A 25620-nucleotide genomic window follows, 5' to 3' on the forward strand; every position below is an offset into this window, starting at 1 on the left:
CGTGTATTCTTGCCACCTTTTCTTAATATCTTCCACTTCTCTTAGGTCCATACCGTCTCTATCCTTTATTGTACCCAGCTTTGCATGAAATGTTCCCTTGATATCTCTAATTTTCTTAAAGAGATCTCTAGTCTTTCCCATTCTATTGTTTTCCTCTATTTCATTGCACTGATTACTGAATAAGGCTTTCTTATCTCTCCTTGCTATTCTTTGGAACTCTGCATTCAGATGGGTATATCTTTCCTTTTCTCCTTTGCTTTTAGCTTCTCTTCTTTCCTCAGCTATTTGTAAGGCCTCCTCAGACAACCATTTTGCCTTTCTGCATTTCTTTTTCTTGGGGATGGTCTTGATCACTGCCTCCTGTACGATGTCATGAACCTCTGTCCTTTCAGCTTTTGTGACAAAGGGCAGCTCTAATTTTTCTAAAGTTTTAAAAAAAATGATTTGGCCTCAGTGAAATTTTTGTACTTTCTTGCTTGCTGATTTCTCTGAATTTTAGAAAGTTTGTGGTCAGTGCTCCATGGTTTGTTTCTGTTTGTTTCTTGTGTGGAGAGTTCTTTTCTACCCTCAAGCAAAGTATAAGTTATGGAAAGCAAGGATAATAATGTTACTTTTCTGTCCCTTAACATCTGCTAAAGTGCCAGAAAAGTAGTTAACATTCAAAGTGACCTTGTTGATTTGCTGGCTTATTGGCTGCCAGCTGTAAGAACTCTTCTTCTTCTAGTGTCTGGACACTTCTGACATGCCACTTTTCATGAACTGACAATGGGGGAAATCAAATGAAGAAACTTATTAGGATTGTCAACAAAGTAACGGTGTCTTAGCTCTGAGTGATACTCTGAAGTATCTCTTCTGAATGAAATTCTTGACTGTTATATATGAATGTTTAACATCTGTTTTATCTACTCACAAGTGCCCTCAACTCCTGTCCTTACTATTTGGTCATTACCATTGTGGACAAAGAATGTTGCCTGCCATTCCAGTAAACATGAATGTTGCCAACCATTAAGATACAAAAAAGAAAAAGTAAGAAAAAGACTTCCTTAGTCTACTGCTTAAAACTCCATGCTTCCACTGCAGGGGGCAAAGGTTTGATCTCTGGCCTGGGAAGTAAGATCTCACATACTTTTGGTGTGGCCAAAAGTTTAAAAAAAAAATTAGCTACTGCAGCTTCCAGCCCTCCCCACCCACACCAGCGTGCCATGAGGGGAGTTCAGGATGGAGAAAAACCAGAGTGCTGGCCCTATATAGTAAAGATGTCTTCAGAGGAATAATTTCAATGAGCCCAGACTCTTGCAGCTTCCCATACATAGAAAAGCACTAAAATCTTTAACTTGAGATGTCTGCTTTTTTTGTGATTAGCAGTCATCTTTTGATATTTGACTACAGGTTTATTTGTTTGTTTCAGCAAAAACTCCTATATATCTTGGTTTTCCCCTAACATCTTTGAAACAGGTACTCAGAGCTATGTAAGAGGCTGTCTCCTGGCCTATAGTACTCAGTAATGTCCCTGATTAAAACATTCTCAACTTTTAGGTTGTATGTTTTGTCAGTTGACACCATGTTTTGAATTTGCTGAGGTTCTAAGTAAGAAATGTTACTATCATGGGCTTCCAAGTAAATTTATCAAATTAAAATTTTTTTAAATCCATGGATTAAGGATGACTTTTTACTTTATAACTCATGACTAATGAATAGTTTGGCTGAGTTATGATTTCAGTAGAGTTCAGTACAGTTCAGTTGCTCAGTCATGTCTGACTCTTTGTGACCCCATGGAATACAGCACACCAGGCCTCCCTGTCCATCACCAACTCCCAGAGTTTACTCAAACTCATGTTCATTGAGTTGGTGATGCTATCCAACCATTTCATCCTCTGTCATCCCCTTCTCCTCCTGCCCTCAATCTTTCCCAGCATCAGGGTCTTTTCCAATGAATCATTTCTTTGTATCAGGTGGCCAAAGTATTGGAGTTTCAGCTTCAGCATCAGTCCTTCTAATGAATATTCAGGACTGATTTCCTTTAGGATGGACTGGTTTGATCTCTTTGCAGTCCAAGGGACTCTCAAGAGTCTTCTCCAATACCACAGTTCAAAAGCATCAATTCTTTGGCGCTCAGCTTTCTTTATAGTCTCACATCCAAACATGACTACTGGAAAAACCATAGCTTTGATTAGATGGACCTTTGTTCGTAAAGTAATGTCTCTGCTTTGTTGGTCATAACTTTTCTTCCAAGGAGCAAACGTCTTTTAATTTCATGGCTACAGTCACCATCTGCAGTGATTTTGGAGCCCAAGAAAATAAAGTCTGCCACTATTTCCATTGTTTCCCCATCTATTTGCCATGAAATGATGGGACCGGATGCCATGATCTTAGTTTTCTGAATGTTGAGCTTTAGGCCAACTTTTTCACTCTCCACTTTCACTTTCATCAAGAGGCTTTTTAGTTCCTCTTCACTTTCTGCCATAAGGGTGGTGTCATCTGCATATCTGAGGTTATTGATATTTCTCCCAGCAATCTTGATTCCAGCTTGTGCTTCTTCCAGCCCAGCGTTTCTCATGATGTATTCTGCATAGAAGTTAAATAAGCAGGGTGACAATATACAGCCTTGATGTACTCCTTTTCCTGTTTGGAACCAGTCTGTTGTTCCATGTCCAGTTCTAACTGTTGCTTCCTGACCTGCATACAGGTTTCTCAAGAGGCAGGTCAGGTGGTCTGGTATTCCCATCTCTTTAAAAATTTTCCAGAGTTTGTTGTGGTCCACACAGTCAAAGGCTTTGACATAGTCAATAAACAGTAATAGATGTTTTTCTGGAACTTTCTTGCTTTTTCGATGATCCAGAAGATGTTGACAATTTGATCTCTGGTTCCTCTGCCTTTTCTAAATTCAGCTTGAACATCTGGAAGTTCACAGTTCACGTACTGTTGAAGCTTAGCTTGGAGAATTTTGAGCAGTATTTTACTAGCATGTGAGATGAGTACAATTGTGTGGTAGTTTGAGCATTCTTTGGCATTGCCTTTTTTTGGGATTGGAATGAAAACTGACCTTTTCCAGTCCTGTGGCTGCTGCTGAGTTTTCCAAATTTGCTGGCATATTGAATGTAACACTTTATAATTCAAGGTGCACTGTTTTGTTTTCAAATAGTTGAAAGGACTAAAGCATTTGCCTTCTAAAAATAATCCAAAAAACCCCCATAAAGCATGGTAATACATTCAAGTGTCTAACAAGACAATTTTAAAAGAATTTTTTTTCAAAGATCTCTGTAACTAATAACTTCATATTTGGTATTTAACAAGGTGATAAAGTTCATGACAGTATTCTCCTTTGTTTATAAATATAGGATATGATGGGATTTGGAAAATTAACCCAAGTGTACTGAAGCAGCACTTCAATAGATCTTTCATACCCATGAATTAGCATTTATGTGAGATATATTGGACTTGTTCTTATGGAAAACCCAAGTTGGCCTGGGTAGTGTGGGCACTGGATATAGACTTCTTTCACAGCAGGACAACTACACTAGCATTTACTAAGTGCCTACTCTGAGCAGTATTCCCATAAAGCTATTAATCAGATAAAATATTGGTTTCAAAGATCCATTGAAATTAGGATATAAAGGAAGATATGACTTTAATACCAATTGTGTGCGTGCATGTATGTGTGTGTGCTCAGTTGTGTCGACTCTTTGCGACCCCATGGACTGGAGCCTGCCAGGCTTCTCTGTCCATGGACTCTTCCAGGCAAGAATACTGGAGTGGGTTGCCATTTCTTACTCCAGGGGATCTTCCCAACCCAGGGATTGAACCTGAATCTCTTGCATCTCAGATTATTTTTTTTATAACCACTGCACCACTTGGGAAGCCCCCTTATACCAATAAAGTGAAAGTGTTAGTCACTTAGTCATGTCCGACTCTTTACAACCCTATGGAATGTAGCCCACCAGGCTCCTCTGTCCCTGGAATTCTCCAGACCAGAATACTGGAATGGATCGCCATGCCCTTCTCCAGGTGATCTTCCCAACCCAGGGATGAAACCTGGGTTTCCCACATTGAAGGCAGAATCTTGACCATCTGAGCCACCAGGAAAGCCCCAGTAAGGAAGTATTTATTGAGTATTTACTGTGTACCAAGAACTGTAATATCACCTTACACTTGTGATTATAGATGAGCAAACTGAAGCCCAGAGAGGTTAAGATGATTTGTTTAAAGCCAGGGTTTGTAGTCAGGTCTAACTCCAAATCTGAGCTTTCATTTGCATCTGATTGCCTCCGATGTGACTGAAACCACTATTTCTTGTTCTGATAGGATACTTCTCCCCTTCATTCATTGGGGATGAGATTATGATCTGGGAAGGAGTGTCATTCACAGATACATTGGGTGGAGAGTGAAGAGCTCAGACCTTAGCAAAGGCCAAAATATCCTGTGGATGGGAATTGTAGTTCCTTGACTTACAGGAATTTTGAGTGAATTGGCATTGGTATTTTTAAGAAGTGCTTTGAGCTTTTCAGATGAAAGGCTTTAGGTAAGTATTAAATGTGGCTATTAGAGACTGGCATGGAATTTTATATGAAGGAGAGTGCTTACTAATTAAAAGATAGCTACTCATTTGGAGATTTGTTTTCTAGTTTAATCTCTTATTGGTTCTATAATAAGGGCTAGAAAAGTGCCTAAAGTTTTACTACAAAGACTCAAAAGCTAAGTTTGCATGTCCTGGATGATAGACTTAAGGTGCTTAAAATAATAATAATAATAGTAATTATAATAAATCCTGTTTACACCTTGTCTTTGCTTGAAGGGCTCCAGAGTCTCTACAAATTTTAGCCTTTAGTAACTATATTTGTTCACTGGCCTATGACTTATCTGAACATCTGAGAACACTTTAGCAATAATAGGAACTGACAGGACCACAGAATTAATTTGACATCATCTCCATTTGGGGAATACCTGTTGGGGAGAAGAGAGGAAAGCTGAATTTTTTTTAATGTAGCTTGGGTAGCCACAAATCTTCTAACTCCTTTTATCTTCCTAGCCAATCACGGATCAGCCCTGGAGGGTATTATTATAAAGTCCCCCAGGTTAATGTTTCCCTTTGTCTATTGTTTATTTTTAAATGACCCAGGCAGTGGCTCAGAAAGGAATGCAATTCTCATAAAACATTTTCCCACATTAAACAATTAAAAATTATTTGGAGGTTGGGGAAGAGAGAGAGGGAAAGCTAGAGAAGGAACTTGGAGTTTTAGAGAAACTACTGTAAAAACTTGATTGGTATTTTTCTTTTGTGGTTATAAATAGAAAGTCAAGGACATGTTAAATGCCATGGCCAAGGTTATAGAGTAGATGGGAGTCACTGAACAGGGACAGATATGGACTGATTGGGTCATGATGTGCAATAGTACCTGCTTTGTTAAAAGCCATAGTTTGATATTTATTCTGAGACCCTAGCTTCAAAGACTACCCATAGATACCATCTGCCAGCCTCTTCTTTCTCTCAGCTGTTTCCACTCCTTCTTTTAATTCTCACTTTCACTATTCAAAAAGGCAGAGGGCTCCTCAGTTACCTCCCCATGCTATTAATTAATGTAATGATTAATTACTGCACACATCAAATTAATTAATTGATTAATGTAATGTAGCTGCTGTAATAATCTCACCCCAAATGTATACTGGCTTAAACCCAATAGACTTGTTCTCTTGCTGATGTGAACTCTGAAACAGACATCCTCATTGATAAGGTTGCAAACTCCAAGCAGTGATGCAGAACTTGAGCAACTTTGTCTTGTGGCTTCACCATCTTCAACATGTGGCTTCCAAAGTCACTGGGCATGAGTACCCATCCTCTAGGTTGGGAACTAGCATGGAGGAACACAGCTGGAAGGTCTTCATGTGCCTGGTCTAGGAAAGACCAACATCATTTTGTTTTCCATTAGTTTGGCTACAATTTGGTACATGGCCATACCCGTTTGCAAGGGAGTCTAGAGAATGTAGTGTGTTGCATGTTTAGGAAGAAGAAATGGTATTGTTATCTGACTAGAGTGCCTGGCTTAGGCACTTTCTCTTGCTTTAATTCTGGGGTTTCTTTTCATCTTTTTTTCTGAACAGTCTATAAAACGTCACACTGATGGCATTATGCTAATTAGATCAGATGAACATGAAGCAGCGTCACCCATCACCCCAAATGGGCTTTAGGCTGATTCTGCCCCTTAATCTCCAGATGAAACGTAAGCTTCGGTGTATGATCTCTCAAACCCTTTCAAGCTGTCTCACTCCAGTTCTGGGCCCTCAGCCACCATTTAAGGAATACCACTTGCAAAACACTCATGAACTTGCAGAGAAATTTCTCATGTAAGAATCTCATAAGCAATCTGTTGGGTTGTTTGTTTGTTTTTAAATTTTTTGGCCACACTATGAGGCATGTGGGCTCTTAGTTCCCTAACCAGGGATCAAACCCATGCCTCTGCATTGGAAGTGCAGTCTTAAGCACTGGGCCATCAGGGAAATCCTGTAAACAATCTGAAAGATAGGCATCATTCATGCCTTTTCACCCATATGGAAACAGATCCAGGGAGAAAAGTGACCTTCCCCAAGTCACACAGAAAATACAGGATAAAGACTTCAGCTCAAGTTTATATAGAATAAAGGCTTCAACTCAAAGCCTATCACTCCTGTGAGTTTTTTTAGAGCCCTGTTTTTTCCATCTAAACCATCAGTTGCAAGTACTTAATCCTGCTGTCTTCATTTCCCCCACGGCTCCAGCCTTTTCCCTCCTCTGTTGTTTCTGGCAAAAACTTAGAGCTTCTTCATGCCCTGCCGTCATATCTTGAAATTCAAGACTTCGCCGGATGGAATGGAATGCCCATGGAACAAGCGTATGCCGCAAGGCTGAAACTGAAAAGATTTGTTGACTGGTTACTTATTTCTTTTTCTCTAATGTAGGAAAAGTAATGTGTGTGCAGATTGTGGAACTATGGGCATTACATAAATAAGCAGAAAGAGAGATAAATTAAAAAAAATTATCTTACCACTCAGCTAACAGTTTTTGAGTCCCAGCTGGAAAAACTTTCATTTGGAGTTGTGAACAAGTTAAAGAATAAATGAGAGCCTCTGCTCTCAAGGAACTGTAGAATAACAAGGGAGATAAATCTAAGGTCTAGATAACGATGATAAAACATGGAAAATGATAGTGCCAGCAGGAAGCAAGAGATTCACTAGTTACTTCAAATGATGACTAATAGTATACTCAGCTGGAGAGGCCGAAGACTGAGTCAGTGAAGGAAGTGAAAAATCTGAACTAGTCTTTACATTCATTAAAATAATTATTAACTTGACAATTAATCTAAGCACAACCTACTGGCCTACTGCTAGATATATGTCAAAGAACATTATATGTGCAGTCCTCCTCTTGAGAGAGTTTATTATCTAGTAAGAAGGAAAGCCACCCCACCAGTGACTACACTGTATTTAATGACAGTAAGGATAAACGTTATAAAGTATAAGGTGTAGAAGAAGGAAGAATAGGGAGATACAGCATGGTTTGCACCAAAGGAGTAAGATTTGAATATACTCAGAGGGGGTGTTGAAGAAGACATCAAGATGGAAGGAGGAAAGTTATGAAACTACACAGTTAGACAGTGTCAGCTAGGGTGGAGCGGACAGGAGGACAAGCATTAATACTAGCCTCCCCTATCCCAGAGGCTCCTCAGATGTCTGGAATCTGAATTTGATTTGTTAGAAAGTGAGGAAACCCATGAAGGTTGAGGCAATCAAGGAGAACATGTGTGACCCATACTCGAATGAAGCCACATAAGGAGAAATGACACAGCCCTTGTTTTGTCCATCAGATCACTCTGGTCCATGTGAGAAGCAAGACAAGAGAAGATCAGCGGCAGAGCAGGTGAACTCACGGTACCTTTCCGTGGAAATCCTCTCTATGATCCATGACTGAAAGTCCTGTCTATTTGCTCAACTCACAACGACAAGTGCTAGAAGCAGGAGCTTTGAAAGTGGGTCAGGAAAGAGCGGGAGGGATGTATCTTCACATCCGTGTAAATCTGCAGATGAAAGGGGAGTGCTTCCCAGCGCATCCCAGGGCAGTGCAAGGAACAGCCAAGAGGAACACTGCTGTTTGTTTTACATCTTGGACAGGACAGAAAGGAGACCTTTCTCTGGACCCTGAATGTTTTTCTTTCTTTGTCTTCCTCAGGTGGAGCAGTTTGGCTGGGCCCACCTGGCTCTGTTCCGCCACAGTGGATATAGCAATTTTGAAGTGAGACTATTTACTCAGTGCAGAGAGGCATGCCCCACCAGAGGGAACATCAGCAGGTCTCCCTGCACAGTTAGTTCTTCCTGAACATCTTCTTTAGCAAGATTACACCTGGCACACAGATCCTATCTACTTGCTGCATTCCACCATCCAGATGGTTAACAATAAAAGCAATTATTATGCAGCCATTAATCTTGTCAGTTACATTTTAACCCAGGCAGTGTGTAAATGGAAGCTCTATCTGCTTCTATATTTTTCCTTTTCTTTCTCTGCCTCCTTTTCCCCCGGAAAATAAAAAGTGATTGCATGCTATCATTTTCTCAACACCATCACCACTTCCATTTTTCCATTTATGGAAACAATCACACCAATATGGAAATTTCTTTAACATAAACATTGATTTTATCTTTCATGGTTTTGTGATTTCTAATGCATACAACACTCTAGAGGGTGACCAGAAAACCGATTTTTTCCTCTTTTTTATAAATATATGATTCCTTTTTCATTTTAAGCTCTCCAGCTGAAGGACCAAATTACTATAAAATACCATCCTGAGTACAATAATCAGTAGAGCAGGCATGTTATTAATGCATGTTTTGTAGAATGTCTGTTTATAAGCAACTATTTCCCATTCATCTTTGTCTAGATAGATGCCACCTAAAGACGGCCTTGTACATTTGAAAACCAGTAGCAGTTACCTTTTTGGTTAAAGCTGATTAAAGAAAAAAAATGTGAAGAACAGTTCAAGAAGCAATTAGACGTAGAGCTGTTCAGGGCAGACGGTGAAGGGGTCAGAGGTTTTCTTCATTGCCTCTTGCCTTTCTTTTTCTTCCTTCAGTGCCCTTGACCTCTCTTTCCCCTCCTCTTTTTCCAAAACCAGTTCTAGGAAATGACCCATATCAGTTATTTATCCCTTTATGTGAATTAATGAGTCCAGAGAATGCTTAGTCCTGCTTTGTTTACCCTGAAAGCCTTATCTTTACTTATGGAATGAAAGGAATTTCAGGTATTAAATCACAACTCAAAGTTCAAGTTTTCAAGTTCTGTTCACACAGAGGTCTGAAAAAACAATTTCTTATTGGAAACAGGGCAGTTTTTAGCGGGCTCCCATCCCAGACTTTAGAGGTGACTGCTCTCTGCCTTCCCCTTTGTGGAACCACTCTCAGAGAAGAGGGTAGGAGGTTGGGGTGGGGAGGACGAATAGCACAGGGAGATTTCTAACATGCTGTTAGAAATAAGGTGTTTGGAAAAAAAAAAAAAAGAAATAAGGTGTTTGGGACCGTTTCCGGTGAAGCCTCATGAGTTGTCAGTGAAGCAGGAACGTGAAAAAGATCCGTCACGGACCCTTTTTGTCTTTGGGACACAGCAAGAAAATCTCCAGGAGGTGTCCTTGTTCAGGGCAGCCCTGCTACCTCATTCTGGCAAGAAACCCATAGTGAGATCTCGCTTACCTAAATTACCACATTGTTTCCAGAGAGTTGGGAAATTTTCGTGTTGCTGGGCATGAACCTGCAAGCTCATTTTCTCAGATTTGGTCTTGCTCATAGGGTAATACAGTGCGCTTTCTAGAAAAGGGCTACACTTGATGTTTTGTCTCAGTTCTGTCTCTAAACGTGAAAGTGTTAGTTGCTCAGTCATGTCCGACTCTTTGTGACCCTGTGGATTGCAGCCTGCCAGGTTCCTCAATCCATGGGATTCTCCAGGCAAGAATTCTGGAGTGGGTAGCCATTCCCTTCTCCAGGGGATCTTCCTAATCCAGGGATTGAAACTGGGTCTCCCCATTTCAGATTCTTTACCATCTGAGCCACCATGGAAGCTAAGGCTAATTGTAGTCTAAGGCATTTATATTGGGAGCTCAGTTTTGGTAAAATGGAGTTGACTAGTGAATTACTGAGGTTTCTTCCACCTCCTCCAATAATCTGATGATCTCTAAAGTAAAATTAATTGGTGTAACTTGATATAATGTTATAACAAAATGCTTAGGGTCAGAACTCTGGTAAAATATTAGAAGCCAAAGATGTAAGGGATAGGGGCCATTTTCCATTGACTGTTGCCTCTCAAACTAAAGTGATTCCAGGGTAAAGAGAAGAAACAGAAGCTATTGGTGGCAAATTAATACTAGCTGCATCAGCAATAAGATTGTTCAGAGAAATACTTTTACAAAGGGTGGGAAAGAACAGATCAAATCTGGGAAAGTAAGGGAGAGGCCAGTTTCTTTTAACAACAGTGGTTTGAGCTGACAAACAGCACAAGCTCTTCTTTGGTGAAATGATTAAACTGAGACATGGGAGAATTCCCTGAAAAACCAAGTCATAAGTCAGCACCAATCAGATGGTGCTGAGTATTCATGAGTATTTATTTCATGGCTGATCAACTGTTTGAAAAGTACTCTTAGCAGTCTAGATCTTCAGGTTAATGGCACTGGATCTCATGAAGAAGTGGAAGGATCATAGAGAGAAATTTAGAGAAAGCTAATGATTTCAGAGTATATAAGGATTTTGGTCTTCAGTACCATCATGGATACATTCTTTAGTAGCGCCTCAGGCTAAAGAATGGTGTTAGTGAATCCGAGGTCCAGTGTGGAGGTCCATGGGCCAGTCATATCTTATTCAGTAAGGATTGACTAAATCTCCTGTGTCCTTAGGATTTTCCCAGGGAAGACAGAATGAAAGACAAGATACATTCACAGCATTGGAGGAATGCAGAATTTAGAAGAGACTGCAAAAAGACACTTAGAGTGGGTAACAGGCTTGGAAAATTTTACCCTTACAGTTAAAGACTGTATCAGCCTTGATAAGCCACCTCAAGAATAGAAATTACAGGAGAGACTGAATGGGTCTGTTGGGTCACAGTCAACTTGTCATCACTCCAGAGCTTGTGTATTTGAGGGGTGGGGTTGTTTGGTGACATCAGTCCATACATAAAGACTCATGCATATTCTAGTCAGAATGTTGATGGCTATTTTTTTCTCATTAATGAAGATAAAGATTTAGTGATGAACTGACTCTAGCAACTGGGTCCAAGTTCCTCCAACTTCTAAAATGACCAAATAAAGATGAGAAAGGGATTCTATGACTAAAAGTGACAGAAATCTGTTGATCTGCCAATATTTATTGAAAATCTATTCTGTGAAAGGCCCTATGCCAGTTTTTGGATTCTTTCTATGCTCTCGACTCTTATAATCCTGAGATTTTTGAGCCGTGTATTCCGATGCTCAGAAAGATCTGCCCATGGGCTGTAGCATAGAGTTGCATTGGCTTTTCAAGCACAAGCTGGTTTTATTTTTTATTTTTTTTTTTCTTCCAATTTTATTTTATTTTTAAACTTTACATAATTGTATTAGTTTTGCCAAATATCAAAGTGAATCCGCCACAGGTATACATGTGTTCCCCATCCCGAACCCTCCTCCCTCCTCCCTCCCCATACCATCCCCCTGGGCCGTCCCAGTGCACCAGCCCCAAGCATCCAGCGTCATGCATCGAACCTGGACTGGCAACTCGTTTCCTACATGATATTTTACATGTTTCATTGCCATTCTCCCACATCTTCCCACCCTCTCCCTCTCCCACAGAGTCTATAAGACTGTTCTATACATCAGTGTCTCTTTTGCTGTCTCGTACACCGGGTTATTGTTACCATCTTTCTAAATTCCATATATATGCGTTAGTATACTGTATTTATGTTTTTCCTTCTGGCTTACTTCACTCTGTATAATAGGCTCCAGTTTCATCCACCTCATTAGAACTGATTCAAATGTATTCTTTTTAATGGCTGAGTAATACTCCATTGTGTATATGTACCACAGCTTTCTTATCCATTCATCTGCTGATGGACATCTAGGTTGCTTCCACGTCTTGGCTATTATAAACAGTGCTGCGATGAACATTGGGGTACACGTGTCTCTTTCCCTTCTGGTTTCCTCAGTGTGTATGCCCAGCAGTGGGGTTGCTGGATCATAAGGCAGTTCTATTTCCAGTTTTTTAAGGAATCTCCACACTGTTCTCCATAGTGGCTGTACTAGTTTGCATTCCCACCAACAGTGTAAGAGGGTTCCCTTTTCTCCACACCCTCTCCAGCATTTATTATTTGTAGACTTTTGGATCGCAGCCATTCTGACTGGTGTGAAATGGTACCTCATAGTGGTTTTGATTTGCATTTCTCTGATAATGAGCGATGTTGAGCATCTTTTCATGTGTTTGTTAGCCATCTGTATGTCTTTTTTGGAGAAATGTCTATTTAGTTCTTTGGCCCATTTTTTGATTGGGTCGTTTATTTTTCTGGTGTTGAGCTGTAGGAGTTGCTTGTATATTTTTGAGATTAGTTGTTTGTCGGTTGCTTCATTTGCTATTATTTTCTCCCATTCTGAAGGCTGTCTTTTCACCTTGCTAATAGTTTCCTTTGATGTGCAGAAGCTTTTAAGGTTAATTAGGTCCCATTTGTTTATTTTTGCTTTTATTTCCAATATTCTGGGAGGTGGGTCATAGAGGATCCTGCTGTGATGTATGTCGGAGAGTGTTTTGCCTATGTTCTCCTCTAGGAGTTTTATAGTTTCTGGTCTTACGTTTAGATCTTTAATCCATTTTGAGTTTATTTTTGTGTATGGTGTTAGAAAGTGGTCCAGTTTCATTCTTTTACAAGTGGTTGACCAGATTTCCCAGCACCACTTGTTAAAGAGATTGTCTTTAATCCATTGTATATTCTTGCCTCCTTTGTCGAAGATAAGGTGTCCATATGTGCGTGGATTTATCTCTGGGCTTTCTATTTTATTCCATTGATCAATATTTCTGTCTTTGTGCCAGTACCATACTGTCTTGATAACTGTGGCTTTGTAGTAGAGCCTGAAGTCAGGTAAGTTGATTCCTCCAGTTCCATTCTTCTTTCTCAAGATCGCTTTGGCTATTCGAGGTTTTTTGTATTTCCATACAAATTGTGAAATTATTTGTTCTAGCTCTGTGAAGAATACTGTTGGTAGCTTGATAGGGATTGCGTTGAATCTATAAATTGCTTTGGGTAGTATACTCATTTTCACTATATTGATTCTTCCAATCCATGAACATGGTATATTTCTCCATCTATTAGTGTCCTCTTTGATTTCTTTCACCAGTGTTTTATAGTTTTCTATATATAGGTCTTTAGTTTCTTTAGGTAGATATATTCCTAAGTATTTTATTCTTTCCGTTGCAATGGTGAATGGAATTGTTTCCTTAATTTCTCTTTCTGTTTTCTCATTATTAGTGTATAGGAATGCAAGGGATTTCTGTGTGTTGATTTTATATCCTGCAACTTTACTGTAGTCATTGATTATTTCTAGTAATTTTCTGGTGGACTCTTTAGGGTTTTCTATGTAGAGGATCATGTCATCTGCAAATAGTGAGAGTTTTACTTCTTCTTTTCCAATTTGGATTCCTTTTATTTCTTTTTCTGCTCTGATTGCTGTGGCCAAAACTTCCAAAACTATGTTGAATAGTAATGGTGAAAGTGGGCACCCTTGTCTTGTTCCTGACTTTAGAGGAAATGCTTTCAGTTTTTCACCATTGAGGATAATGTTTGCAGTGGGTTTGTCATATATAGCTTTTATTATGTTGAGGTATGTTCCTTCTATTCCTGCTTTCTGGAGAGTTTTTATCATAAATGGATGTTGAATTTTGTCAAAGGCTTTCTCTGCATCTATTGAGATAATCATATGGTTTTTATTTTTCAATTTGTTAATGTGGTGTATTACATTGATTGATTTGCGGATATTGAAGAATCCTTGCATCCCTGGGATAAAGCCCACTTGATCATGGTGTATGATCTTTTTAATGTGTTGTTGGATTCTGATTGCTAGAATTTTGTTAAGGATTTTTGCATCTATGTTCATCAGTGATATTGGCCTGTAGTTTTCTTTTTTTGTGGGATCTTTGTCAGGTTTTGGTATTAGGGTGATGGTGGCCTCATAGAATGAGTTTGGAAGTTTACCTTCCTCTGCAATTTTCTGGAAGAGTTTGAGCAGGATAGGTGTTAGCTCTTCTCTAAATTTTTGGTAGAATTCAGCTGTGAAGCCGTCTGGACCGGGGCTTTTGTTTGCTGGAAGATTTTTGATTACAGTTTCAATTTCCATGCTTGTGATGGGTCTGTTAAGATTTTCTATTTCTTCCTGGTCCAGTTTGGGAAAGTTGTACTTTTCTAAGAATTTGTCCATTTCTTCCACGTTGTCCATTTTATTGGCATATAATTGTTGATAGTAGTCTCTTATGATCCTTTGTATTTCTGTGTTGTCTGTTGTGATCTCTCCATTTTCGTTTCTAATTTTGTTGATTTGATTTTTCTCCCTTTGTTTCTTGATGAGTCTGGCTAATGGTTTGTCAATTTTATTTATCCTTTCAAAGAACCAGCTTTTGGTTTTGTTGATTTTTGCTATGGTCTCTTTTGTTTCTTTTGCATTTATTTCTGCTCTAATTTTTAAGATTTCTTTCCTTCTACTAACCCTGGGGTTCTTCATTTCTTCCTTTTCTAGTTGCTTTAGGTGTAGAGTTAGGTTATTTATTTGACTTTTTTCTTGTTTCTTGAGGTGTGCCTGTATTGCTATGAACTTTCCCCTTAGGACTGCTTTTACCGTGTCCCACAGGTTTTGGGTTGTTGTGTTTTCATTTTCATTCGTTTCTATGCAAATTTTGATTTCTTTTTTGATTTCTTCTGTGATTTGTTGGTTATTCAGCAGCGTGTTGTTCAGCCTCCATATGTTGGAATTTTTAATAGTTTTTCTCCTGTAATTGAGATCTAATCTTACTGCATTGTGGTCAGAAAAAATGCTTGGAATGATTTCTATTTTTTTGAATTTACCAAGGCTAGCTTTATGGCCCAGGATGTGATCTATCCTGGAGAAGGTTCCATGTGCGCTTGAGAAAAAGGTGAAATTCATTGTTTTGGGATGAAATGACCTATAGATATCAATTAGGTCTAACTGGTCTATTGTATCGTTTAAAGTTTGTGTTTCCTTGTTAATTTTCTGTTTAGTTGATCTATCCATAGGTGTAAGTGGGGTATTAAAGTCTCCCACTATTATTGTGTTATTGTTAATTTCTCCTTTCATACTTGTTAGCATTTGTCTTACGTACTGTGGTGCTCCCGTGTTGGGTGCATATATGTTTATAATTGTTATATCTTCTTCTTGGATTGATCCTTTGATCATTATGTAGTGACCTTCTTTGTCTCTTTTCACCGCCTTTGTTTTAAAGTCTATTTTATCTGATATGAGTATTGCTACTCCTGCTTTCTTTTGGTCCCTATTTGCATGGAAAATCTTTTTCCAGCCCTTCACTTTCAGTCTGTATGTGTCCCCTGTTTTGAGGTGGGTCTCTTGTAGACAACATATGTAGGGGTCTTGTTTTTGTATCCATTCAGCCAGTCTTTGTCTTTTGGTTGGGGCATTCAACCCATTTACATTTAAGGTAATTACTGATAAGTATGTTCCCGTTGCCATTTACTTTATTGTTTTGGGTTCGAGTTTATACACCGTTTTTGTGTTTCCTGTCTAGAGAATATCCTTTAGTATTTGTTGGAGAGCTGGTTTGGTGGTGCAGAATTCTCTCAGCTTTTGCTTGTCTGAAAAGCTTTTGATTTCTCCTTCATACTTGAATGAGATCCTTGCTGGGTACAATAATCTGGGCTGTAGGTTATTTTCTTTCATCATTTTAAGTATGTCTTGCCATTCCCTCCTGGCTTGAAGAGTTTCTATTGAAAGATCAGCTGTTATCCTTATGGGAATTCCCTTGTGTGTTATTTGTTGTTTTTCCCTTGCTGCTTTTAGTATTTGTTCTTTGTGTTTGATCTTTGTTAATTTGATTAATATGTGTCTTGGGGTGTTTCTCCTTGGGTTTATCCTGTTTGGTACTCTCTGGGTTTCTTGGACTTGGGTGATTATTTCCTTCCCCATTTTAGGGAAGTTTTCCACTATTATCTCCTCAAGTATTTTCTCATGGTCTTTCTTTTTGTCTTCTTCTTCTGGAACCCCTATGATTCGAATGTTGTAGCGTTTAATATTGTCCTGGAGGTCTCTGAGATTGTCCTCATTTCTTTTAATTCGTTTTTCTTTTATCCTCTCTGATTCATTTATTTCTACCATTCTATCTTCTAATTCACTAATCCTGTCTTCTGCCTCTGTTATTCTACTATTTGTTGCCTCCAGAGTGTTTTTAATTTCACTTATTGCATTATTCATTATATATTGACTCTTTTTTATTTCTTCTAGGTCCTTGTTAAACCTTTCTTGCATCTTCTCAATCCTTGTCTCCAGGCTATTTATCTGTGATTCCATTTTAGTTTCAAGATTTTGGATCAATTTCACTATCATTATTCGGAATTCTTTATCAGGTAGATTCCCTATCTCTTCCTCTTTTGTTTGGTTTGGTGGGCATTTATCCTGTTCCTTTATCTGCTGAGTATTCCTCTGTCTCTTCATCTTGTTTAAATTGCTGAGTTTGGGGTGTCCTTTCTGTATTCTGGCAGTTTGTGGAGTTCTCTTTATTATGGCGTTTCCTCACTGTGTGTGGGTTTGTACAGGTGGCTTGTCAAGGTTTCCTGGTTAGGGAAGCTTGTGTCGGTGTTCTGGTGGGTGGAGCTGTATTTCTTCTCTCTGGAGTGCAATGAAATGTCCAGTAATGAGTTATGAGATGTCTATAGTTTTGGGGTGACTTTGGGCAGCCTGTATCTTGAAGCTCAGGACTGTGTTCCTTTGTTGCTGGAGGATTTGCTTGGTATGTCTTGCCCTGGAACTTATTGGCCCTTGTGTGGTGCTTGGTTTCAGTGTCGGTATGGAGGCATTTGATGAGCTCCTGTCAATGAATGTTCCTTGGAGTCAGGAGTTCCCTGGAGTCAGGGTTTGGACTTAAGTCTCCTGCTTCCGATTATCGGTCTTATTTTTACAGTAGTTTCAAAACTTCTCCTTCTATACAGCACCATTGATAAAACATCTACATTAAAGATGATAAGTTTCTCTACAGTAAGGGTCACTCAGAGAGGTTCACAGGGTTACATGGAGAAGAGAAGAGGGAGGAGGGAGTTAGAGGTGACCCAAATGAGATGAGGTGAATCAATAGTGGAGAGAGTGGGCTAGCCAGTAGTCACTTCCTTATGTGCACTCCACAACTGGACCACTCAGAGATGTTCACGGGGTTATACAGAGAAGAGAAGAAGGAGGAAGGTAACAGAGGTGGCCAGAAGGATAAAAGGGGGGAATGAAAAGGAGGGAGACAGATCCAGCCAGTAATCAGTTCCCTAAGTGTTCTCCACCGTCTGGAACACACAGAAATTCACAGAGTTGGGTAGAGTAGAGAGGGGTTAGGGAGGAGACACAGGCGACCTGGTGGAGAAAAAGGAGGGTCCAAAGGGAGAGAGAGCAGTCAAGCCAGTAATCTCACTCCCTAGTGAAAAATGGGTCCTGAAGATTGGGTCCTTAAAGGTACAAAATTGGTAACAAATACATAAAAGCAAAAATTAAAAATCTAGAGTAGAGTTTGGAATTTCAAAAATACGATGTTAAAGAAAAGAAGAAGGAAAAGAAAGAAAGAACGAACAAACAAAAACAAACAAGGTCGTGAAAATTATAAAGAAAGTACAGGTACAAAATTGATAACTAATACCAGAAAGCGAAAATTAAAAATCTAGAGTAGAGTTTGGAATTTCAAAAATACGATGTTACAGAAAAGAAGAAGGAAAAGAAAGAGAGGAAGAACGAACAACCAAAAACAAACAAGGTCGCGAAAATTATAAAGAAAGTACAGGTACAAAATTGATAACTAATACCAGAGAGCGAAAATTAAAAATCTAGAGTAGAGTTTGGAATTTCAAAAATACGATGTTAAAGAAAAGAAGAAGGAAAAGAGAGAGAGAAAAAAATGAACAAACAAAAACAAGGTCGCGAAAATTATAAAGAAAATACAGGTACAAAATTGATAACTAATACCAGAAAGCAAAAATTAAAAATCTAGAGTAGAGTTTGGATTTTCAAAAATACAATGTTAAAAAAAAAAAAAAAAAAAGAAGAAGAAAAATAAAGAGAGAAAACAAACAAACAAATACGAACAATGTCACAAAAATTATAAAGAAAATACAGGTACAAAATTGATATCAAATACCAAAAAGCATAAATTGAAAATCTAGAGTAAAGTTTGGAATTTCAGATATACAATGTTATATAAAAGAAGAAGAGAAAGAAACAGAGAAGAAGAAAAAAAAAAAAAAAATCACAGAAATTATATAAAAAAAAACTATAGGTACAAAATTGATAACATATACCAAAAAGCGAAAATTAAAAATCTAGAGTAGAGTTTGGGATTTCAAAAATACAATGTTAAAGAAAAGAAGAAAAAAACAAAAACCAACAACAACAACAAAAAAAAAACAAGGTCAAAAAATTATAAAATATATATATATGAAGTTTGCTGAAGAAGAAAAAAAAATAGGGTCTTTTTTTTTTTTTTTTTTTTGCAAAGTAATAGGTTATAAAAGTGAAAATTAAGGAACAATAGAGGACTTAAATTTTTTTTTTTTTTAATTAAAAAAAAAAAAAAAGAAAGAATGATCGTAAAAATAATAAAAATATATCTAGGACTTTTTTGTTTCTTTTTTTGTGGGTGTTGTGGGTTCAGTTCATTTTTGGCTAGTTCCTTGGTCAGATTTATATTTCTCAAGATCTATAGGCCCCTTCCTATGTAGTCCGTAGTAACCACAGGGTTTTGATCTATTGCCTGTAGCTTCCAAGGCGTTTCCCTCTGTTATATCTTCTTCTGTTTGCTAGTCTCTTCAGTATCTGGTTTCCGCCCTGACTCAAAGGGCACGGTGGAGGACACTTTTTTTTTTTTTTTTTTTTTTAGGCTTACTTGTTCAGTCGCGCTGTGGGGAGGGAGGGAGGGAGGGTGCAAACAAATAACACTGGCGTGGGCTCGCAGTGCCTCAGCCACCCTGGGTCTGCCCCCGCTCACGGCGCGTGTAGCCTCCCTGTCCACACTGCTCAGACTCTAGGTTGTTCCGCCGGGAACAATCCGAGGCTGGCCCTGGGCTGCATGCACCTCCCAGGTCCAAGCCGCTCAGGTTCAGGCACTCGGGTAGTCCTCAGAGGCGCAGACTCAGTTGGGCCTGCGTTTTGTACTCTTCCCAGGTCCGAGCGCCAATTTGCTCTTCCCAGGCGAGCGCCAATGCTGCGACTTATCGCCTCCCCGCCACTCGGTTATCTGGATGTAAAACCGGCGCACCTTCTCAGGCAGATGTTGACCGTCCAGACCCCCAAGAAGTTTTAGTTAGCAAAGAAGCCTGCTTACAATTTTATAGATAATGTCTCTCTGGGGCTGCGATTGCCCCCTTCCGGCTCTGGCTGCCTGTCACCGGAGGGGGAAGATCTGCAGCCGGCTATCTCTGTTCAGTCCTTTGTTCCGTGCGCGGGCCTGGCGGTCTTAGGTTAGGGCTGGCTTTTCGCGTGGTAGGTATCCCACAGTCTGGTTTGCTAGCCCAAATTATTTCGCTCAGATAGCGCTCAGGGTATTCAGGCCAGATTCTTACTCTCAGCGATGCAGCCCACGCCGCGCCTCCCTGCCCAGCCCCGATTCGCTAATGGCGGATGCAGGCGTCTGCGCTGCTTCTCTGCTGGGGGAGTTACCGTAGGGCTCGCAATCTGCGAGTTTTAAATTGTTTATTTATTTTTTCTCCCTGTTATGTTGCCCTCTGTGCTTCCAAAGCTCGGCACAGATTCGGCAGTGAGAAGGTTTCCTGATGTTTGGAAACTTCTCTCTTTTTAAGATTCCCTTCCCGGGACGGAACTCCGTCCCTCCCTCTTTTGTCTCTTTTTTTTGTTTTTAATATTTTTTCCTACCTCCTTTCGAAGAGTTGGGTTGCTTTTCTGAGTGCCTGATGTCCTCTGCCGGCATTCAGAAGTTGTTTTGTGGAATTTACTCGACGTTTAAATGCTCTTTTGATGAGTTTGTGGGGGAGAAAGTGTTCTCCCCGTCCTACTCCTCCGCCATCTTGGCTCCTCCCCCCCAAGCTGGTTTTAGAAGTCAGACAATTGATGGAAACTTGCATCCCCTCTCAGTGCCCCCTTACCAGCAGGCAGGGCTGGTTTTTTTTTTTTTTTTTGCCAACCTGGAGTTCTGTAGTTAGCAACTTCAGAAGGTGTAAGTGTATTTGGAATATCTCCTTCTCTTTTTCCTTCCTATCATCTTTATAGGTGAACACTTGTAAAAACACACACACACAAAAGAAAATCCTTGTATTTTACAAGTATGTTTAAAAACTATTAATAGTTTATTAAGTTCTTTTTTAAAACATTGTGACCAAGTTTCATTTATTCCAAGAATTCTATTATACATAAATTATCACATTAACCAAAAAAAAAAAAAAAAAAAGAGAGAGAGAGAGATAAAAAATCCATATGATCATAAGAATAAATGTGGGGAAAATTGACAGAAAAAAATAGCACCTATTCTTGATATAAACTCCTCGGGAAACGAGAAATAGAAAGGAAGTCCTTAACTTGATAAACAGCATGTACAAAAACTACAGCAACATCATGCTTTGTGGGGAAACATTGAGTGTCTTGGGTTAGGGTCCTCAGAATTAGAGATTGAGATAGGGAATCCTGAATGAGAGTTTTCAGGAGAAACTTGACAGAAAGGGAAGGAAACAGGATAGGCAGGGGAAAAGGTTGGACAAAGATGTTCTTTCAGCTAATGCTAGCCTCAGCTCGTGAACAGGGAACTCTGAAACACCAATAGCACCGCAGAGTTAGGTTGAGGTAAGGAGGCAGGTCTTCTTGGTCCCCCGTATCTGTGAGTCTTTGGCTGCAGCCCACTTGAGGGCTAGGCATAACCTCCCACATATTTGTGTCCAAGTGGTTGCCACTTGTCAAGGACAATTCTCAAGAGCAAAGTGCAGCTGTGAGCTGATAGCAGCCCTTCCCCCTCCAGCACATGGGAGAAGGTGCTCCTGCCCAGTAAATGGGGTCTGGGTGGAGCACCAACAGAGTTTACTCGATTGACTTTTTATATTAAAGATAATTTCATCCACCTGAAGCTAGGAAAACCTTAATTTTAACTATTTCTGGGGTTCTGCTTGTTTCTCAGGTTAGTATCATTTTCTGTCTTTAGAACTTCCCTAAACATTTTCTGTAGTGTAGTTCTGCTGGTAACAAACTTAATTTTTCCATATTTGAAGAAGTCTTCCTCTTTCATTTTTGAAGTAAGTTTTCACTGGGTATAAATTTTGGGTTAATTGTCCCCCTGCAACCCCCATCCTCTAGCCCAGCTCAGTATCTTAGAGGTATCTCTCTTCTGGCTTGTGTAGTTTCAGATAAGAAGCTTACTGGCATTCTTATCTTTTCTCTTCTGTATGTACGGTTTCCTTTTTCTTTGACTGTCTTCAAAATTTTCTCTTTATATTTAGTTTTAATCCACTTGATTATGATGGGTCTAGATGTGTGTGGGTGGTATGGGTTTTCCTTCTCTTTTTCTTCTTTACTTTGTTATTTTAATATGTATTTTGGTGGCAATCCTCTGAGCTTCTTAGACCTGTTGCTTATATATTTCATCATCTGGAGGGAAATTCTCAGTCTTTATCTCTTCAAATATTTCTTATACCTTACACAAGTTAGACCCAGAGTTCTGATGGCTCTATAATTTTTGCTTTTCTTCACTCACTTTTTGTCTCTTTGTTTTTGTTTGGGTAGTTAAACATTTTTTTTTAAGTATAATTGACATACAATATTATATTCATTTCAGGTGTACAATATAATGATTTGATATTTGAATATATTTGGAAATGACCACACATGGTTACATAGTATTTCATTTTCTTGTGATGAGAGTTTTAGGTCTACTCTGTAACTTTCAATGCAAACAGTATTATTATTTTTTCTTTTTTTAAAATATTGAAGTGTAGTTGATTAACAGTGATGTGTTAGTTTCAAATATACAGCAAAGTGATTTCATATATATATATATATATATATGCATATACACGTTCTTTTTCAGATCATTTCCCATTACAAGTTATTACAAGATATTGTGTATAGTTTGTGTGCTCTACAGTAGGTCCTTGTTGCTTACTTATTTTATATATAGTAGTGTGTATATGTTAATCTCGAACTCCTAATTTATGTCTCCCCCCACTCCACTATCCCCTTTGGTAACTACAAGTTTATTTTCTATGTCTGTGAGTCTATTTCTGTTCCGTAAATAAGTTCATTTGTATCACTTTTTGATTCCATATATAAGTGATACATATGATATTTGTCTTTGTCTGATTTACTTCACTTAGTATGATAACCTCTAGGTTCATCCATGTTGTTGCAGATGGCATTATTTCATTCTTTTATAATGGCTGAGTGATATTCCATTGTATATTTGTACCGCATCTTCTTTATCTGTTCATCTGTCAGTGGACATTTAGGTTGCTTCTATGTCTTGGCTGTTATAAATAGTGCTGCAGTGAACACTGGGGAGCATGCATGTATCTTTTCAAATTGTGGTTTTCTCTGGACATATGCCACAGCGTGGGATTCCTGGATCATATGGTAGCTCTATTTTTTAGTGTTTTAAGTAACCTCCATACTGTTCTCTATAGTGGCTATACCAATTTACATTTCCACCAACACATGTAGGAGAGTCCCCTTTCCCTCACACCCTCTCCAGGATGTACTGTTCGTAGACTTTGATGATGGCCATTCTTACAAGTGTGAGGAAATACCTCACAGTGGTTTTGTTTAGCATTTCTCTAATGTTAGGCATCTATTGATGTGCTTTTTGGTCATTTGAATGCCTTCTTTGGAGAAACGTCTATTTAGATCTTCTGCTTGTTTTTTGATTGGGTTGTTTGTTTTTTGATATTGAGCTCTGTGAACTTTTTGTGTATTTTGGAGATTAATCTTGTTGTTTGCTTCATTTGCACATATTTTCTCCCAGTCCTTCGGTTGTTTTTTTTATTTTTGTTAATGGTTTCCTTTGTTATGCAAGAGTTTTAAATTTTAGTTAGGCCCCATTTGTTTATTTTTATAGGTTTTTTGTTTGTTTGTTTTTATTTCCACTGCCCTAGGAGATGAATCTAAAAAGATATTGCTGTGATTTTTGTCAGAGTGTTCTGCTTATGTTTTCCTCTAGGAGTTTTATAGTAGCTGATCTTACATTTACATCATAAATCCATTTTTGAGTTTGCCTTTATATATGGTGTTAGAGAATGTTCTAATTTCACTTTTCTATGTGTATTAATAGCTGTCCAGTTTTCCCAGCACCACTTATTGAGGAAACTGTCTTTTCTTCATTGTATATTCTTTGCCTCCTTTATTGTAGATAATTGACCATAAGGGCATGGGCTTATTTATGGGCTTTCTATCCCATTAAAATGATCTATATATCTGTTTTTATGCCAGTACCATACTACAAACAGTATTATTAATTACAACTGGCATGCTGTTTGTCTTATATCTACAAGGGTATTTTTTCCTTTTCAAAAATTTCACATATAAAAGAGATCATATGGGATTTGTATTTGTCTGTCTGACTTCTTTCACTTAGCATAATGCCCTCATGGTTCAACAAAATTTTGCAAATGGAAAAGTTTCATTCTTTTTTAATGACCTAATAATATTCCATTTTATAAATTTGGGGAATTTTTAATGACTATTTTTATAAGTTTACTAATGTTTTTTCCACTTAGTTCCTTTGGTTTATTGAGTTTATTAATCATCCAGTTAAAGGCATTCTTTTTCTGTTATTATTATTTTTTACTTTCAGCACTTTCATTTTTTCCCCCTATAGTATTGATTGCTCTGCTTAAGATTTCCATCTGGATTTTCATGCTGTTCACCTTTTCTAGTAGAATCTTTAAAGATATTAATTAGTGATTTTAAATTACTTCTCTGATAGTTGCAACATCTGGTTCATCTCTAAGTCTCTTCTGTTGGCTGCTTTGTGTTTTGAAAATGAGTTATTATCCTTAATATTTTGGTGTATTCTCTAATTTTGATTGATTGCCTGATATAACAGATCTGAGTTAAATATTTGTATGACTAGAAATGGACATGACACTTCCTTTGTTAGGCCATCAGTGGGGGAAGAGGGTGATAGTGTTATTCAGTCTAATCAGGAGTTGACTTTGTGTTTGTTTTTTTTTGTTTTGCTATAGTTACCATGGGGAAGCAGTGGAAACAGTGGCAGACTTTATTTTCTCGGGCTCCAAAATCACTGTAGATGATGACTGCAGCCATGAAATTAAAAGACACTTGCTCTTTGGAAGAAAAGCTATGACCAACCTAGACAGCATATTAAAAAGCAGAGACATTACTTTGCCAACAAAGGTCTATCTAGTCAAAGCTATGGTTTTTCCAGTAGTCATGTATGGATGTGTGAGTTGGATCATAAAGAAGGCTGAACACTGAAGAACTGATGCTTTTGAACTGTGGTGATGAACACTCTTGAGCATCCTTTGGACTGCAAGAAGATCCAACCAGTCAATACTAAAGGAAATCAGCCCTGAATATTCATTGAAAGGACTGATGCTGAAGCTGAGCCTTCAATACTCTGGCCTCCTGATGGAAGAACTGACTCATTTGAAAAGACCCTGATGCTGGGAAGGATTGAAGGCAGGAGGAGAAGGAGATGAAAGAGGATGAGATGGTTGGATGGCATCACCAATTCAATGGACTTGAGTTTGAACAAGCTCTGGGAGATAGCAAAGGACAGGGAAGCCTGGAGTGCTACAGTCCATGGGGTCACAAAAAGTTGGACATGACTGAGTGACTGAACAACAACAACAACGTAGTTACCTTCAATATATCACTAGCTTCAAATTCCTCTACTACTTTGCGGTGGAGGTTGAATTACTGGAAGAGTTTTTCAATGTTCTTGCTCCATCTGCAGCTTTAAGCCTTCCGGTATCTCAGAGGCTTTTCTCTCTGCTCCTGATCTTCAACCAAGAGTAGACTCTGCTTCTTGTTATTTGGTGCCTGTTAGTCTGGTTGTCGGAGAAGACAATGGCACCCCACTCCAGTACTCTTGCCTGGAAAATCCCATGGATGTAGGAGCCTGGTGGGCTGCAGTCCATGGGGTCACACAGAGTCGGATACTCCAGCAGTAGCCTGGTTGTAGGAGCAGGCAATTTCTTTGTTGTCCTGGTTCAGTTTTTGTTTTGGAGAAGTCCTGTGGCCCCTGTACCTTGGTGGGGGTGGAGGCGAGGTGTCTTTAAAAAAAACAAAAAACCTTTCCATGTGGAAAATATGTTCAAACTGATTTAACAAGTGAAATCTTCGACACTGAAGCCAAAGGAGCTTCCAGCATTAGAACTGTGGTGAGACCAGTAAAAAGACTTCTTCAATAGGCAGTCTCTCTCCTTTTGTTCAT

Source organism: Bos indicus, chromosome 20 (genome assembly GCF_029378745.1).
Source record: "Bos indicus isolate NIAB-ARS_2022 breed Sahiwal x Tharparkar chromosome 20, NIAB-ARS_B.indTharparkar_mat_pri_1.0, whole genome shotgun sequence".
NCBI lineage: Eukaryota > Metazoa > Chordata > Mammalia > Artiodactyla > Bovidae > Bos > Bos indicus.